The following is a 15,909-nucleotide window of genomic DNA, read 5'->3' as shown; positions in this document are numbered from 1 at the left end:
TCATTCCATTTACTGTTGATGTTGATAATAGTGATTATGAATGGGTGTGTGTGGTGTGTTTGCATGTGAGGTTGTGTAAGCCACATCATTCCATTTACTGTTGATGTTGATAATAGTGATTATGAATGTGTGACTGAAAGGAACATCTCCACAGTGTACAGGGACACGATTTGTACTGGGACACAAGGCTCGACACCAGTCTAAATGCAGCAGGGGTAGTCAACCGGAGGTACTGTCGTGGGTCTGCAAAAATGTAAATACTTTATATAGAACAAAAATACTATTGCAACGTTCAACCATTTTACAGAGATTCAGTTCATATAAGGAAATCAGTCAATTGAAATATATTCATTCGGCCCTAATCTATGGATTTCACATGACTGGGCAGGGGCGCAGCCATGGGTGGGCCTGGGAGGGAATAGGCCACACTGGGGAGGGAATAGGCCACACTGGGGAGCCAGGCTCTGCCAATCAGAATTATTTTTCTACACAAAAGGGCTTTATTACAGACCGAAATACTCCTCAGTTTTATCAGCTCTCTGGGTTGCTGGTCTCCGATGATCCCGGATGTCGAGGTCCTGGGCTGAAGTGGTTTCACGTGGTCTGTGGTTTTGAGGCCGGTTGGACGTACTGCCAAATTCTCTATAACAACTTTTGGAGATGATTTATGGAAGAGAAATTAACATCAAATTCTCTGGCAACAACTCTGGTGGACATTCCTAGTGTCACCATACCAATTGCATGCTCCCTCAAAACTTGAAACATCTGAGGCATTGTGTGAAAAACCTGCACATTTGAGTGGCCTTTTATTGTGCCCAGCACAAGGTGCACTTGTGTAATGATCATGCTGTTTAATCAGCTTCTTGATATGCCACACCTTTCAGGTGGATGGATTGGACATGATTTGGAAAGGCACACACCAGTCTATATAAGGTCCCACAGTTGACAGTGTATGTCAGAGCAAATACCAAGCCATGAGGTTGAAGGAATTGTCTTTAGAGATCCGAGACAGGATTGTGTGAGGCACAGATCTGGGGAAGGGTACCGAAAGATGTCTGCAGCATTGAAAGTCCCCAAGAACACAGTGGCCTCCATCAATCTTATATGGAAGGAGTTTGGAACCACCTAGACTCTTCCTAAAACTGACCTCCCGGTCAAACTGAGACATCGAGAGAGAATGGTCTTAGTCAGGGAGGTGACCAAGAACCCGATGGTCACTCTGACAGTGCTCCAGAGTTCCTCTGTGGAAATGGGAGAACGTTCCAGAAGGACAACCATCTCAGCAGCACTCCACCAATCAGGCCTTTATGGTAGTGGCCAGACGGAATCCACTCATCAGGAAAAGGCACATGACAGCCCACTTGGAGTTTGCCAAAAGGCACTGAACGGACTCTCAAACCATGATAAACAAGATTCTCTGGTCTGATAAAACCAACATTAAATTCTTTGGCCTGAATGCCAAGAGTCACGCCTGGAGGAAACTTTGCACTATCCCTACGGTAAAGCATGGTAGTGGTAGCATCATGCTGTGAGGAAGTTTTTCAGCGGCAGGGACTGGGAGACGAGTCAGGATCGAGGCAAAGATGAGCAGAGCAAAGTACAGAGATCCTTCATCAAAAACCGCTCCAGAGCGCTCAGGACCTCAGACTGGGGCGAAGGTTCACCTTCCAACAGGACGGCGACCCTAAGCACACAGCCAAGACAACGCAGAAGTGGCTTCGGGACAAGTCTCTGAAAGTCCTTCAGTGGCCCAGCAAGAGCCCGGACTTGAACCAATCTAACATCTCTGGAGACCTGAAAATAGCTGTGCAGCGACGCTCCCCATCCAACCTAACGGAGCTTGAGAGAATCTGCAGAGAAGAATGGGAGAAACTCCCCAAATACAGGTGTTCCAAGCTTGTAGCGTCATACCCAAGAAGACTCGAGGTTGTAATCACTGCCAAAGGTGCTTCAGCAAAGTACTGATTTAAGGGTCTGAATGTGATGTATACAATAGAAGTTGGAAGTGTACTTGCACTTAGGTTGGAGTCATTAAAACTCGTTTTTCAACCACTCCACAAACTATAGTTTTGGCAAGTCGGTTAGGACATCTACTTTTTTCATGACACAAATCATTTTTCCAACAGTTGTTTACATACAATGACTTTTAAGTGAAATTATCTGTATCGCAATTCCAGTCGGACAGAAGTTTACAAACACTAAGTTGACTGTGCCTTTAAACAGCTTGGAAAATTCCAGAAAATGATGTCATGTCAATTAGCCTGTCAGAAGCTTCTAAAGCCATCATTTGAGTCAACTGGTGGTCTACCTGTGGATGCATTTCAAGGCCTACCTTCAAACTCAGTGCCTCTTTGCTTGACATCATGGGAAAAGCCAAATAAATCAGCCAAGACCTCAGAAAAAAAATGTAGACCTCCACAAGTCTGGTTCATCCTTGGGAGCATTTTCCAAATGCCTGAAGTTACCACGTTCATCTATACAAACAATAGTACGCAAGTATAAACACCATGGGACCATGCAGCTGTCATACTGCTCTGGAAGGAGACGTGTTCTGTCTCCTAGAGATTTAACATACCTTTGTTTGAAAAGTGCAAATCAATCCCAGATGCAAAGGACCTTGTGAAGATGCTTGAGGAAACCGGTACAAAAGTATCTATATCCACAGTAAAATGAGTCCTATATTGACATAACTTGAAAGGCCGCTCAGCAATGGAGAAGCCACCTCTCTAAAACCGCTGTAAAAGAGCCAGACTACTGTTTGCAACTGCACATGGGGACAAAGATCGTACTTTTTGGATAAATGTCCTCTGGTCTGATGAAACAAAAATAGAACTGTTTGGCCATAATGACCATCGTTATGTTTGGAGGAAAAAGGGGGAGGCTTGCAAGCAGAAGAACACCATCCCAACTGTGAAGTAAGGGGGTGGCAGCATCATGTTGTAGGGGTGCTTTGCTGCAGGAGAGTCTGGTGCACTTCACAAAATAGATGGCATCATGAGGATATATTGAAGCAACATGTTGAAGTTGAAGCTTGATCACAAATGGGTCTTCCAAATGGACAATGACCCCAAGCATACTTCCAAAGTTGTGGTAAAATGGCTTAAGGACAACAGAGTCAAAGTATTGAAGTGGCCATCACAAAGCCCTGACCTCACAATCCTATACAAAATGTGTTGGCAGAACTGAACGAAGCGTGTGTGAGCAAGGATCCTACAAACCTGACTCAGTTACACCAGCTTTGTCAGGAGGAATGGGCCAAAATTCACTCAACTTATTGTGAGAGTCTTGTGGAAGGCTACCTGAACCATTTGATCCAAGTTAAACCATTTAAAGGCAATGCTACCAAATACTAATTGATTGTAATGTAAACGTCTGACCCACTGGAAATGTGTTGAAAGAAAGAAATGCTGAACTAAATCATTCTCTCTACTATTATTCTGACATTTCACATTCTTAAAATAAAGTGGTGATCCTAACTGACTTAAAACAGGGAATTTGTACTAGGATTAAATGTCAGGAATTGTGCAACTGAGTTTAAATGTATTTGGCTAAGGTGTATGTCAATTTCCCACTTCAACTGTATGTGTTGCTCATGGATTTCCTCTTGGTAAATGAAGCTGGATGTTGTGGCAGTATCTCTATCCCCTCATCACACTTCCAGCCTAACACTCTTGGGAGGTGTGTGTGTTCAGTTTGAGCTGTGGTTATGGGCCTCTGTATTTGCAACAGCTCTGTACAGATAGGCAATTACACACACACACACACACACACACACACACACACACACACACACACACACACACACACACACACACACACTATCTAGAGGAGAACGTTTGGTAAGCAGAACGCAGAATGGATAATCTCTTCAGATCACACTGAACACCTATAATAATTATATTCTATTCTATACTTCTATGGCTCATTTTACAAGTACATTCTGTCACACAAAGTGAGTCTCGCTATAGAAAATGATAACCAAAGTGGAATGGGTGCTTTTGCATGGATATCCCAGCAGGGGGAACAGTTGAGCTATAGGACGACATAAGATGGGGCTGAAATACAGAGCAGGAGGATGGTGATTGGAACCCTTGATTGAAAAAGAGAAATGGAGAGAGTACAGGAGAGAGGGAGAGTGAGGCTGAATTACACAGACTGGTTCTATGTTACCGTGGTGTTGCATTACCAGGGAGACGGGGTGAAAACTCAACCACAGAGGTTTGGTTACGCTAGCTAGGATCATCTATGGTCAGCAATGCTGGTGACAGTCAGGATGGGAGCGCGTGCACAATTCTCTGGGTATCTCCCTCTCTTTTGTCAATATGAATTGATTCTGTCTTGTCTTGCTAATGTAAAGTTTTGATTCTGTTACTTTGAAGGTGTAATCAAACATGATTGGAGGCCCTCCATCCACTCCAGACTGAGGTTACACAGCTACACGAAATATACAAAGTATGTAGACACCCTTTCAATTGAGGGGATTTGGCTATTTCAGCCACACCCGTTGCTGACAGGTGTAGAAAATCGAGCTCACCGTCATGCAATCTCCATAGACAAACATTTAGTAGTAGAATTGCCTTACTGAAGAGCTCAGTGGCATTCAACGTGGCACCGTCATCCAACAAGTCAGTATGTCAAATTTACTTTTGGTCATGTAGTTTGGTGTGTGTGTGAAACAGTGGATTGTTGTGTAATGAATTCTGTTAAGAGCTCAGTCATAAGAACAGGCATGAAATATTCAGTGACAAGAGTCCACTGGAGTAGCCGTCACAACACACACAGAGTCAAACTTTCATGCTCTCTTTCACACACGCGCGCACACACACACACACACACAGCTTTTCCAGGAGGAACAGTGGGGTCTCATACTGTGGGGGTTTGGAGGTGGGGGGGTCACAGGTACCCCAGGGCTGTCTGTCTGTAGCCCAGTTGTGCGAATGACAGGCCTCAGTGTTCTGTCACTCAATCCTGCTGTCACTCAAAGCTATTGATGTCGAGTCCCCAAGAAGGTACATTGTACTAGGACACACACACAAAGCCGACCTGCAGCTGTTTTTTCAGAGAAATTACACTGACACTCCTTTCCTCCGTTCTCTCTCTCTCCGCTCGTCGCTCTCTCTCTCCGCTCGCTCGCTCTTCTCTCTCTCCGCTCGCTCGCTCTCTCTCTCCGCTCGCTCGCTCTCTCTCTCCGCTCGCTCGCTCTCTCTCTCCGCTCGCTTGCTCTCCTCTCCGCTCGCTCGCTCTCTCTCTCCGCTCGCTCGCTCTCTCTCTTCCACTCGCCCCTCTCTCTGTCCGCTCGCCTCTCTCTCTCTCTCTCCGCTCGCCCTCTCTTTCTCCTCTCTCCCGCTCGCCCTCTCTCTCTCTCTCTCTCCGCTCGCCCTCTCTCTCTCTCTCTCTCCGCTCGCTCTCTCTCTCCGCTCGCTCTCTCGCTCTCGCTCTCCGCTCGCTCCTCTCCGCTCGCCGCTCGCTCTCTCGCTCTCTCCTCCGCTCGCTCTCTCTCCGCTCGTTTCGCTCGCTCTCTCGCTCTCTCTCTCCGCTCGCTCTCTCTCCGCTCGCTCTCTCGCTCTCTCTCTCCGCTCGCTCTCTCCGCTCGCTCGCTCTCTCGCTCTCTCTCTCCCGCTCGCTCTCTCTCCGCTGTTCGCTCGCTCTCTCTCTCCGCTCGTTGCTCGTTCTCTCTCTCCGCTCGCTCCTCTCCGCTCGCTCGCTCTTTCTCTCCGCTTCGCTCGCATCTTTCTCTCTCCGCTCGCTCGCTCTTTCTCTCTCCGCTCGCTCGCTCTTTCTCTCTCCGCTCGCTCTCTCTCTCCGCTCGCTCGCTCCTCTCTCCGCTCGCTCGCTCTCTCTCTCCGCTCGCTCCGCTCTCTCTCTCCGCTCGCTCGCTCTCTCTCTCCGCTCGCTCGCTCTCCTCTCCGCTCGCTCGCTCTCTCTCTCCGCTCGCTCGCTCTCTCTCTCCGCTCGATCGCTCGCTCTCTCTCTCCGCTCGCTCGCTCTCTCTCTCCGCTCGCTCGCTCTCTCTCTCCACTCGCCCTCTCTCTGTCCGCTCGCCTCTCTCCTCTCTCCGCTCGCCCTCTCTCTCTCTCTCTCATCCGCTCGCCCTCTCTCTCTCTCTCTCTCCGCTCGCCCCCCCCTTCTCTCTCTCTCTCTCTCCGTCTCTCGCACTCTCTCTCCCTCTCCGCTCGCCCTCCTCTCTCTCTCTCTCCCCGTCGCCCCCTCTCTCTCTGCTCGCCCTCTCTCTCTCTCTCCGCTCGCCCTCTCTCTCCGCTCTCCCGCTCACCGCTCTCTCTCTCTCTCTCCGCTCGCCCTCTCTCTCTCCGCTCGCCCTCTCTCTCTCTCTCCGCTCGCCCTCTCTCTCTCTCCGCTCGCCTCTCTCTCTCTCTCCCCGCTCGCCTCTCTCTCTCTCTCCGCTCGCCCTCTCTCTCTCTCCGCTCGCCCTCTTCTCCGCTCGCCCTCTCTCTCTCTCTCTCTCTCGCTCTCCGCTCGCCCTCTCTCTCTCTCTCCGCTCGCCCTCTCTCTCTCTCTCTCTCTCCGCTCGCCCTCTCTCTCTCTCTCCGCTCGCCCTCTCTCTCTCCGCTCGCCCTCTCTCTCTCTCTCTCCGCTCGCCCTCTCTCTCTCCGCTCGCCCTCTCTCTCTCCGCTCGCTCTCTCTCTCTCTCCGCTCGCTCTCTCCACTCGCTCTCTCTCTCTCCCCTCTCTCTCTCTCTCTCTCTCTCCCCTCTCTCTCTCTCTCTCTCTCTCCGTTCGCTCGCTCTCTCTCTCTCTCTGCTCGCTCGCTCGCTCTCTCTCTCCGCTCGCTCGCTCTCTCTCTCCGCTCGCTCGCTCTCTCTCTCTCCGCTCGCTCTCTCTCTCTCCGCTCGCTCGCGCTCTCTCCGCTCTCTCGCGCTCTCACCGCTCTCTCCGCCCCCGCTCGCTCGTTCTCTCCGCCCCGCCTCGCCCTCTCTCCCTCCCCGCTCTCACGCTCTCTCCCCCCCTTCTCGCGCTCTCTCCCTCCCCGCTCTCACGCTCTCTCCCCCCCTTCTCGCGCTCTCTTCCTCCCTGCGCTCTCTCTCTCTCGCACTCTCTCCCTTCCCGCGCTCTCTCTCTCGCACTCTCTCCCTTCGCGTTCTCTCTCTCTCATTCTCTCTCTCCTCGCTGGCTCTTTCGCTCTCACCCCCTGGCTCTTGTTCCCCTCTAGCTCGCACTCTCCCCTTTTCTCTCTGCCCTTCTCTCTCCCCCCTTCGCTCGCTCACTCCCCCCCTTCGCTCGCTACCCACTACGCACTCTCTCTGCCCTCCTCTCGCTCCCCTTTCTCGCTCTCCCTTTCTCTCTCTGCCCCCCTCTCTTCTCTCGCCCGCCTCTCAGCTCTTGGCTCTGTGTTGGGTATATTCATAGATCCCAGCTGTCCACCTGCTCCACTCTCAGTGCTCAGGGGGGGTCAGTATGTTATTTAATTGGTTCCAAGAAGACGCGCACACACACGTTTTTCCCTGCAACAGGTGTGAAGTCAGTAGGAGCGCAGCAAGGCGCCACACGTCACCATGGATAATAGCTGGCACCAGGCGACCATGCTGCTCAGCCCTCCTTCTCTCCATCTCTGTCATCATCCATCCTCCCCTTTCTCAGTCCACCTCTTACCATCCTTTGTTGCATCGACTCTCTATGTCTGTCCTCTTTTTCTCTTCCTCTCTGGTCCCTCTCCTCTGGGTGGTATGGTGACAGGCATTCTGGGATAGACAGGCTAGTGAAGAGGCTGATGGGCCCAGGCAGGAGATGGACAAATGGGTTGTCATGGGAACAAATAGATGACATGGCTGGGCTGCTGTCAGTTGTGGCACCGCCTGCATCACATTGCATCACCATGCCAACCCCAGATGGACTACGGCTGTTTCCTCTCCCCTCTCATCAGCCAGAACACAACCTGCCTTTTCCCTGCATTTATTCCACTCTTTCTCTCACTCTCTCTACGGTCTCCTGTTTTCCACTTGGACCACATGAGTCTTTTCTCCGCTCTGTGATATAGAAATTCAGAGGCAGAAGATGAGGTGTGTGTGTGTGTGTGTGTGTCAGCCAGGTCCAAAAATTTTTTTTACCCCCTGGATAAATATTTGCTAAAATAATTCATACAAATACTGAGCTATGTTGTATGAGAAAAGAGGGAAATGTATATTATTGTATACTAATACAATTGAGATGTATTTTTTTTAACAAGTAGTAAAATTTTATTGAAAAAAAGAGGGTCAAAATGATTGGCACCCCTGTTTTCAATACCTCACCTTGTGAGGATAATGGCACGCAGCCTTTTTCTAAAAGGTTTTATGAGATTGGAGAACACATTGGGAGGGATCTTAGACTAGTCCCCCATACAGAATCCTTCCTGATCCTTGATATTCTTCGTCTGTGTGTATGGACTCCCCTCTTCAAGTCAAACCACATGTTTTCAAGTCCAGAGATTGAAATGGAAATGTTGTTTTCTGTTTTTTCGGAACCATTTCTTTGTGGATTTTGATTTGTGCTTGTTGTAATTGTCTTGCTGGAAGATCCACTTGTAGCCAAGTTTCAGCCTCATGGTTTCAGCCTCATGGTTTCAGCCAACACCGGTGTGCATGGCCAAAGAGCTTTATCATGTCATGTCATCAACAAATGTAAAGGGCATTGGCATTTGGATTGGTGCTATGGTCAGATGACATGAACGTAGAGCTCTTCGGCTGTGCACACTAGTGGTGGATTTGTTTAGTACCTAGGCCCATTTTTGTCTGCATACAATATAGCTCAGTATTTGTATTTATTTCATACAGTCGTTTTTGCTCATCTTCATCAACGTGGCCAATCATTTTGGATCTGCCGGTGTGCGTGGTGAGAGGGGGACAATACTTTGCGCTGCTTTGATAGAAACCTCGGCTCTGCTAAACAATCGTCTGTCACATCACAGTGTCCTCACCATCGACGATGGCTGTAAATCATTGTCGATAGACAATACTAACATAATATCGCCCAACCCTAAAGTGTGTGTGTGTGTGTGTGTGTGTGTGTGGACAGTTTCTTTCCGGGAAAAAGGTTCACCCTGGCCTTGTGTAACACGGACTCTTCAATATTCATATTGAACAAACTCAGACTTTTAACAGCAACAATATAGCTACACATACTGTACTGTACACAACCTGCTCTCTCAGCACTGTTGAAAAATGAAACTGCCTTTACACTTATTTGAGTATTTCTTAGGTCAGCATGTTTGTTTTCTTCTCTTAAAAGTTGTCTCTTAACTTTGAGTTGATGCCAATGCTTAGTTAGTCATGCTCTTAAGACACCATGCTGTTTTGTCCCATTTAAAAAATATATATATACTGCACACACACACACACGCGCGCGCACTTGTGCGCTTTTTGAATATTCATGTGAAACACATGAGTGTGTCCTGTCAGTCTGTCGAACGCCATGCTGATGCACTGTGGGGGTGTGTACATCATTCACCTGTTGGCCAAGTCAGGAAGGAACACACACACACAGGTAACCAAGGAGACTAGGGCCTGTGAATAAGGCAATCGATATTGATTCAGTTCCACTGGAGCAGAGGTGTCTGCTGTGATCTTCACCTGCTGTAGTGGCACAGTGTCCCATTGCCATAAACTCACTGGCTGTGCAACTTTGCCACAAAAAAGTGAACTGATCCAAGATGGCCACCCCTATAGCAATAGACTGGGTTGTTTAGCAACAAGACCGATGGTAGCCAAACAGGCGGGGTTTGGCTTGCAATCAAAGGATAGTTGACTACATGTAAAACTATATTTCCTCTTCATATCTTTATTGAAAACATAAATATATTCAATGAGCACTTACTTTCCCTCCTTTCTTTCTTTCCATCCTTTATTTCCCTCATCTTTCTCTACTTATTTATTCTCATACCCTTACTCCAACTCTCCTGTCTTCAATCAACTGTTCTTCTCCGCATAGCTTCCTGTCCGTGACACATCCCTGCTCCTCCCTCACTCTCCCCTACCTCTCTCCTTATCTGCTGAATATAATCTGTTTAGTTCTTTGTGCAGAAGAGGAGTGAGGGAGTGGAGGAGAACATGTTTGCTGACGGGAGGGTTGTTGATGCGTTATTCTGTTTGTTCCTCCTCTCTCCATCCTTCGCTCTGAGCCCCTGTTCCTGCGTTATTACACTCTAATCACCAGTGAGCTGAGCGCTTTACACACTGACAGGCCAACCCACCCACACACACACACACACACACACACACACACACACACACACACACACACACTGTATTTTCTCCTCTTTTCTAACTTTCTGCTTTAGTTTCCACTGTAAAGATTGTTCCCACTCCTACTCTCTGCCTGTCCTTTCCTTTCTATTATAAAGTTTGTTCAGTTTTGACATTACCAGTACACTAATATTATATAGTAGATTTACTGTTTGAGCTAGAATTGCGTAATGAGGTGTTTGTATGTGCACCCACTATACAGGACAGACACTGAGTCCTGTGATAAAGTAAAAAAAACCTGTGTGTGTGTGTGTGTGTGTGTGTGTGTGTGCATTATAATGTTCCATGTTTAGATGATTGAAGTATTTTTGTTTGATTAATTAGTCAATATTATTGATCTATTTGTTTTATCCCGTGTCTAATCCCGGGGCGGCAGGTAGCCTAGTGGTTAGAGCATTGGGCCAGTAACCAAAAGGCTGCTTGATCGAATCCCTGAGCTGACAAGTTTCAAATCTGTCGTTCTGTCCCTGAACAAGGCAGTTAACCCACTGTTCCTAGGCCGTCATTGAAAATATGAATTTGTTCTCAACTGACTTGCCTAGTTAAACAAAGGTAAAAAATAAAATAGCCAGGTCTTTTTCGTATATTTCTTAATCTCACTTTCTATCTACGAACTAAATATACTTTCCTGCAACCTGCCTCACCCAATGTGGTACGGATCTGCTATTTTTATTCCTTATAACTGGAACCTCCATCAGGAGCTAACTAGCTACTAGTCTTTGTTAGCCACGGCTAGCAGTCTTCACCTTTTTTCTCGGACACCAGCCAGCCTTAGCTCAGACAAACCCTGACAGTCTGCACAGCACAATATCAACCCAGAGCATATCGGACTGCTTCTCTCTACAATATTACCAGATTCCTGCTCTGGATCATTACACCGGATCATCGCAGCTAGCTAGCTGCAAACGAGTGGCTACTGTTAGCTAACGCCTCTGTCCTGGAGCAAGCACGAGTTAGCCTTGAGCAAGCCTCGAGCTAGGCATATATACCAGCTAATTCGAGGGCTACAGTACCTCCTTTGCCAATTGGCCTGGACCCTTTATTTGTCAACATGGAGACCCGCCAATCCATCATGACTGGACTGCCGACGTGGTCTCAACAGGCTATTCAGTTACGATGTCACAGAAGAAGCATCTACTAGCCCCAGCATGCTATCTTTTCAGAACGCTGTGTCCCCTGCTCGCCTAGCGTAGTAGGGACTACCGAACGGCACCCTGACTCACCTATTGCTGCTCTTTTGACCCTATGATCACTCAGCTACACAGCTGGTGCCCCCTGGACTGTTTCAATAACATGGTACCTCATTTTGTTTACCTGTCGGCCCCAGCCTCGAACTGTAAGGAACCCTTATTTTGATGTATTACACTTGTGATTTTATGAAGTTGAATGATATTGAATATCGCGCTCTGCAATTTCACCGGATGTTGTATCGTCCCACCTGCCCATAAGAAGTTAACAAACAGATCACCAACCATTTTGAATACCACCATACCTACTCCGCTATGCAATCTGGTTTCCGAGCGGGTCACGGGTTCACCTCAGCCACGCCAAAAGGTCCTAAACGATATCACAAGACAATACTGTGCAGCCATCTTCATCGACCTGGCCAAGGCTTTCGACTCTGTCAGTCACCGCATTCTTATCGGCAGACTCAATAGCCTTGGTTACTCAAATGACTACTACTTCTCAGAGTTCAGTGTGTCAAATCGGAGGGCCTGTTGTCCGGACCTCTGGCAGTCTCTATGGGGGTACCACAGGGTTCAATTCTCGGGCTGACTTTTATTCTCTGTATACATCAATGATGTCGCTCTTGCTGCTCTTAAGCATCTCCAATCCCAAATTAAATCAAAAATCGGCTTCCTATTTCTCAAACAAGCATCCTTCACTCATGCTGCCAAACACTCCCTCGTAAAACTGACTATCCTACCGATTCTTGACTTTGACGATGTAATTTACAAGATAACATCCAACACTCTACTCAACAAATTGGATGCAGTCTATCACAGTGCCATCCGTTTTGTCACCAAAGCCCCATATACCACCTACCACTGCGACCTGTATGTTCTCGTTGGCTGGCCCTTGCTTCATATTCGTCACCAAACCCACTGGCTCCAGGTCATCTATAAGTCTTTGTTAGGTAAAGCCCCGCCTTATCTCAGCTCACAGGTCACCATAGCAGCACCCACCCGTAGCACGTGCTCCAGCAGGTATATTTCACTGGTCATTCCCAAAGCCAATTCCTCCTTTGGCTGCCTTTCCTTCCAGTTCTCTGCTGCTAATGACTGGAACGAATTGCAAAAATCACTGAAGCTGGAGTCTTATATCTCCCTCTCTAACTTTTAAGCATCAGCTGTCAGAGCATTTTACTGATCATTGCACCTGTACACAGCCCATCTGTAAATAGCCCACCCAACTACCTCATCCCCATATTATTTATTTTTTGCTCCTTTGCACCCCAGTATCTCTACTTGCACATCTATCACTCCAGTGTTTAATTGCTAAATTGTAATTATTCCGCTACTATGGCTTGTTTATTGCTTTACCTCCCTAATCTTACTACATTTGCACACACTGTATATAGATTTTTATGCTGTGTTATTGACTGTACGTTTGTTATCCCATGTGTAACTATGTTTGTGTCACACTGCTTTGCTTTATCTTAGCCAGGTCGCAGTTGTAAAGGAGAACATGTTCTCAACTGGCCTACCTGGTTAAATAAAGTTGAAAAAAAATATTTTAAAACGTAAAAAGAATCTACAACATGTTTCTATCACTCGCCATCCCTCGCCTACACACCTCTGTATGACTCATCCTGTGTGAAGGTGTGGGTGCTAGCATGTGTTTCTGTCCTCACTAGTAGCATCCAACCCTGAGTGTGTTTGAGGTTGTGCTTTGCAGTGTTTTAATGGGGCACTCTCATTGAATAGCTTATAGAGTGTAGCTCTACTCCGCCAAGTCAGCCATTACGCAATTTTCAACTACCTGCCTCCCTCTCTTGCAGTATCATTGACTTGCTTTCCTTCTCTTTTTCTCCCTCCTGTCTGTCCCTCTCTTGCGGTATTTCTCCCTCAATTCCTCTCTACCTCTTTCTTTCACTCCCTCCTTTTTTCTCTCCTGCAATATTGCTCCTTAGCCTCCTCTCTCTCTAATCCTCTTGTTCTCTTGTTTGTTCTCCTTTTTTTTCTTCTGTTTCTCCTTGACCACTAGTCCCAGCCATCCTTAAAGAGCCATGGTGGATTTAAACAAAGACACATACAGGTAACTGCCAAAATAAAGGAAACACCAACATGGTGTTTTAGTAGGGCGTTGGGCCACAACGAGCCAGAACTGCTTCAAAGCACCCTGGCATAGATTCTATAATTGTCTGGAACTCTATTGGAAAGATGAAGACACCATTATTCCGTGAGAAATTCCATAATTTGGTGTTTTGTTAATGGTGGTGGAAAACGCTGTATCAGGCACCCCTTCATCATCTCCCATAAAAATTCAATCTGGTTGAGATCTGGTGACTGAGATGGCCATGGCATATGGTTTTCATGCTCATCAAACCATTGTGACCACATGACCCTAAATATGATGGGATGTTAATTTCCTATTTAATTCTTGAACCATACCTGTGTGGAAGCACCTGCTTTCAATATACATTGCACCCCTCATTTACTCAAGGGTTTCCTTTTATTTAGTCAGTTACCTGTATGTGATATGTAGGGTCAGGGGTTCTTCCTGGTCACATCATGGAAACACTGCTTTGTATTGAAATATGTACTGTACTGTGAGATATATATATATATATATATATATGGCCTTCCCGCACACACGTACCCAAGGACACACGCACTCTTTCTCTCACACATACATTTTCTAACTGTGTTGTGTGGTTTGTCCCCAGGGTCAGGGTATCCCTACACTCAGGCTCCACCCCGGGACTTTCTGTCTGGTAAACCCAAACAACCATTATGATTATCACCACATCCTAACGTATTAGAACATTATTAAACAATAATATGTACTGAACCCTATTAACCCCCCCCCCACACACACACACACACACACACACACACACACACACACACTATTAATGCCATCAATTAATATCAACACCATCTATCTGTCTCAGTGTGTGTGCGCACACATTTTACTATACTTTTGAGTACCAGTAGCCCTCACAAGAATAGCAAACCAACTAAAATTAAGATAAGTGAGGACGTTTTGCTGGTCCTCACTTGTAAAAAGGCAATTTTAGGGTTAGGTGGGTTTAAGATTAGGGAAAATATTTTTTGGAACGGGAATGAATTCTTGGTCCCCAAAAAGTCATCAAGTATGGTGACATAGGTGTGTGTCTGTAACAGGTTGAACTAGGGCCAGCACAATTACTGTGTAACCAACACAGTTTTTTTTTATTTGAGTCATAACCGGGGGGGTTTAAAAGAGAAAAAAGACTGGGGACGGGACGTCCGGGAATTCGTGCGATTGAGTCCATTTCTGCGGTTACATGATTAGTTTGTTGCCTCTTGCTGAAACAAGGGTTAGCGCATTCCTGGATCATTGGGATGTCCCTTCCCTAAACCATAACCCTTACCTAACCCTTAGCTTAAAGGAGAAGTTAGATTTGAAAATTGAATCCAATTTTTTTTAACATTTTTGTTTTTATGGAATGTTTTAGAAGGGTCCAGACACTTTATTTATTTTTTGCTATTTATTATTATTTATTTTTTTTCCCTTGTTTTTGAGAAACTTATCACAACCAGCGATTTTACTTTCCTCATCCTCGTTGTGTAGTACTGGGGCTCTAAAAAAAAAAACACAGAAATACGTTATTTTAGAAACAGAAATGGTCACTATGGTGATTTAGGTCATTAAATGTTGTACATGTGAAGTTGTCATTCTGAATTTTATCCGAACCGTTACATGTATTTTTTTTATTTTGTGCAACTCGAGCCATTTCCTCTCCAGCTGTTCTGTGTAGCCTGCTGCTACAGGTAACTACCATAATAAAGGAAACTTGGTGTCTTAATAGGGCGTTGGGCCTTCATGAGCCGCCAGAACATGCCTTTTGCATAAAGTCTACAGGTGTCTGGAACTTCTTGTGTGGAAGCACCTGCTTTCAATATACTTTGTATCCCTCATGTACTGAAGTGTTTCCTTTATTTTGGCAGTTACCCTGTAGAATGGATGCAGCGGTATCGTTCGAGTTGCAACAAAATGGAATATAACGTTACAAATGAGGATTGGAATGAAAATTGTGTACAAGATTTAAAGATATGCATCACTATATGGAGAGCTTTTCCATTTCTAAAAGGACGTATTTGGGGGGTTTTCAGAGCCCCCCAAACTGCACAACAAGGATGAGGAAATGAATTGCTGGATGGGGTAAGTTTCTCAAAAGCAAGTGAAATCGCTAAAAAAGTGAATGGGCCTTTCAGTAAATAAAAATGGTTGTAAAATCAAAAATGGAATGACGGCTGCAAAAATTATCCTAAATATAAACCAACTTGGTATTACCATTTTTGTTTTAATATTAGGGTTTCAGCATGAAATATAATTTGAATGTTTTTACACACTTATAAATTTTACTATGTCGTCTTTTTGTAAATGTTTTGGGGCCAAACGAAGAGTTGCCAAGTTAATTGATAATAATGCCATTGTTAATTAGATGCTTTACATTTATTATGCCA

At 46.2% G+C, this 15,909-nt stretch overlaps 1 protein-coding gene across 2 annotated transcripts in view; it reads left to right on the top strand.

The window, feature by feature from the left end:
• LOC109880507 (chloride channel protein 2) overlaps positions 1 to 15,909 on the top strand; it is a 197,224-nt gene that overhangs the window by 58,033 nt on the left and 123,282 nt on the right. The window lies entirely within an intron of this gene.

Source organism: Oncorhynchus kisutch, linkage group LG18 (genome assembly GCF_002021735.2).
Source record: "Oncorhynchus kisutch isolate 150728-3 linkage group LG18, Okis_V2, whole genome shotgun sequence".
Classification (NCBI taxonomy): Eukaryota; Metazoa; Chordata; class Actinopteri; order Salmoniformes; family Salmonidae; genus Oncorhynchus; species Oncorhynchus kisutch.
The sequence above is the reverse complement of the archived record's forward strand: the minus strand, read 5'-3'. Positions and strand labels throughout refer to the sequence as shown.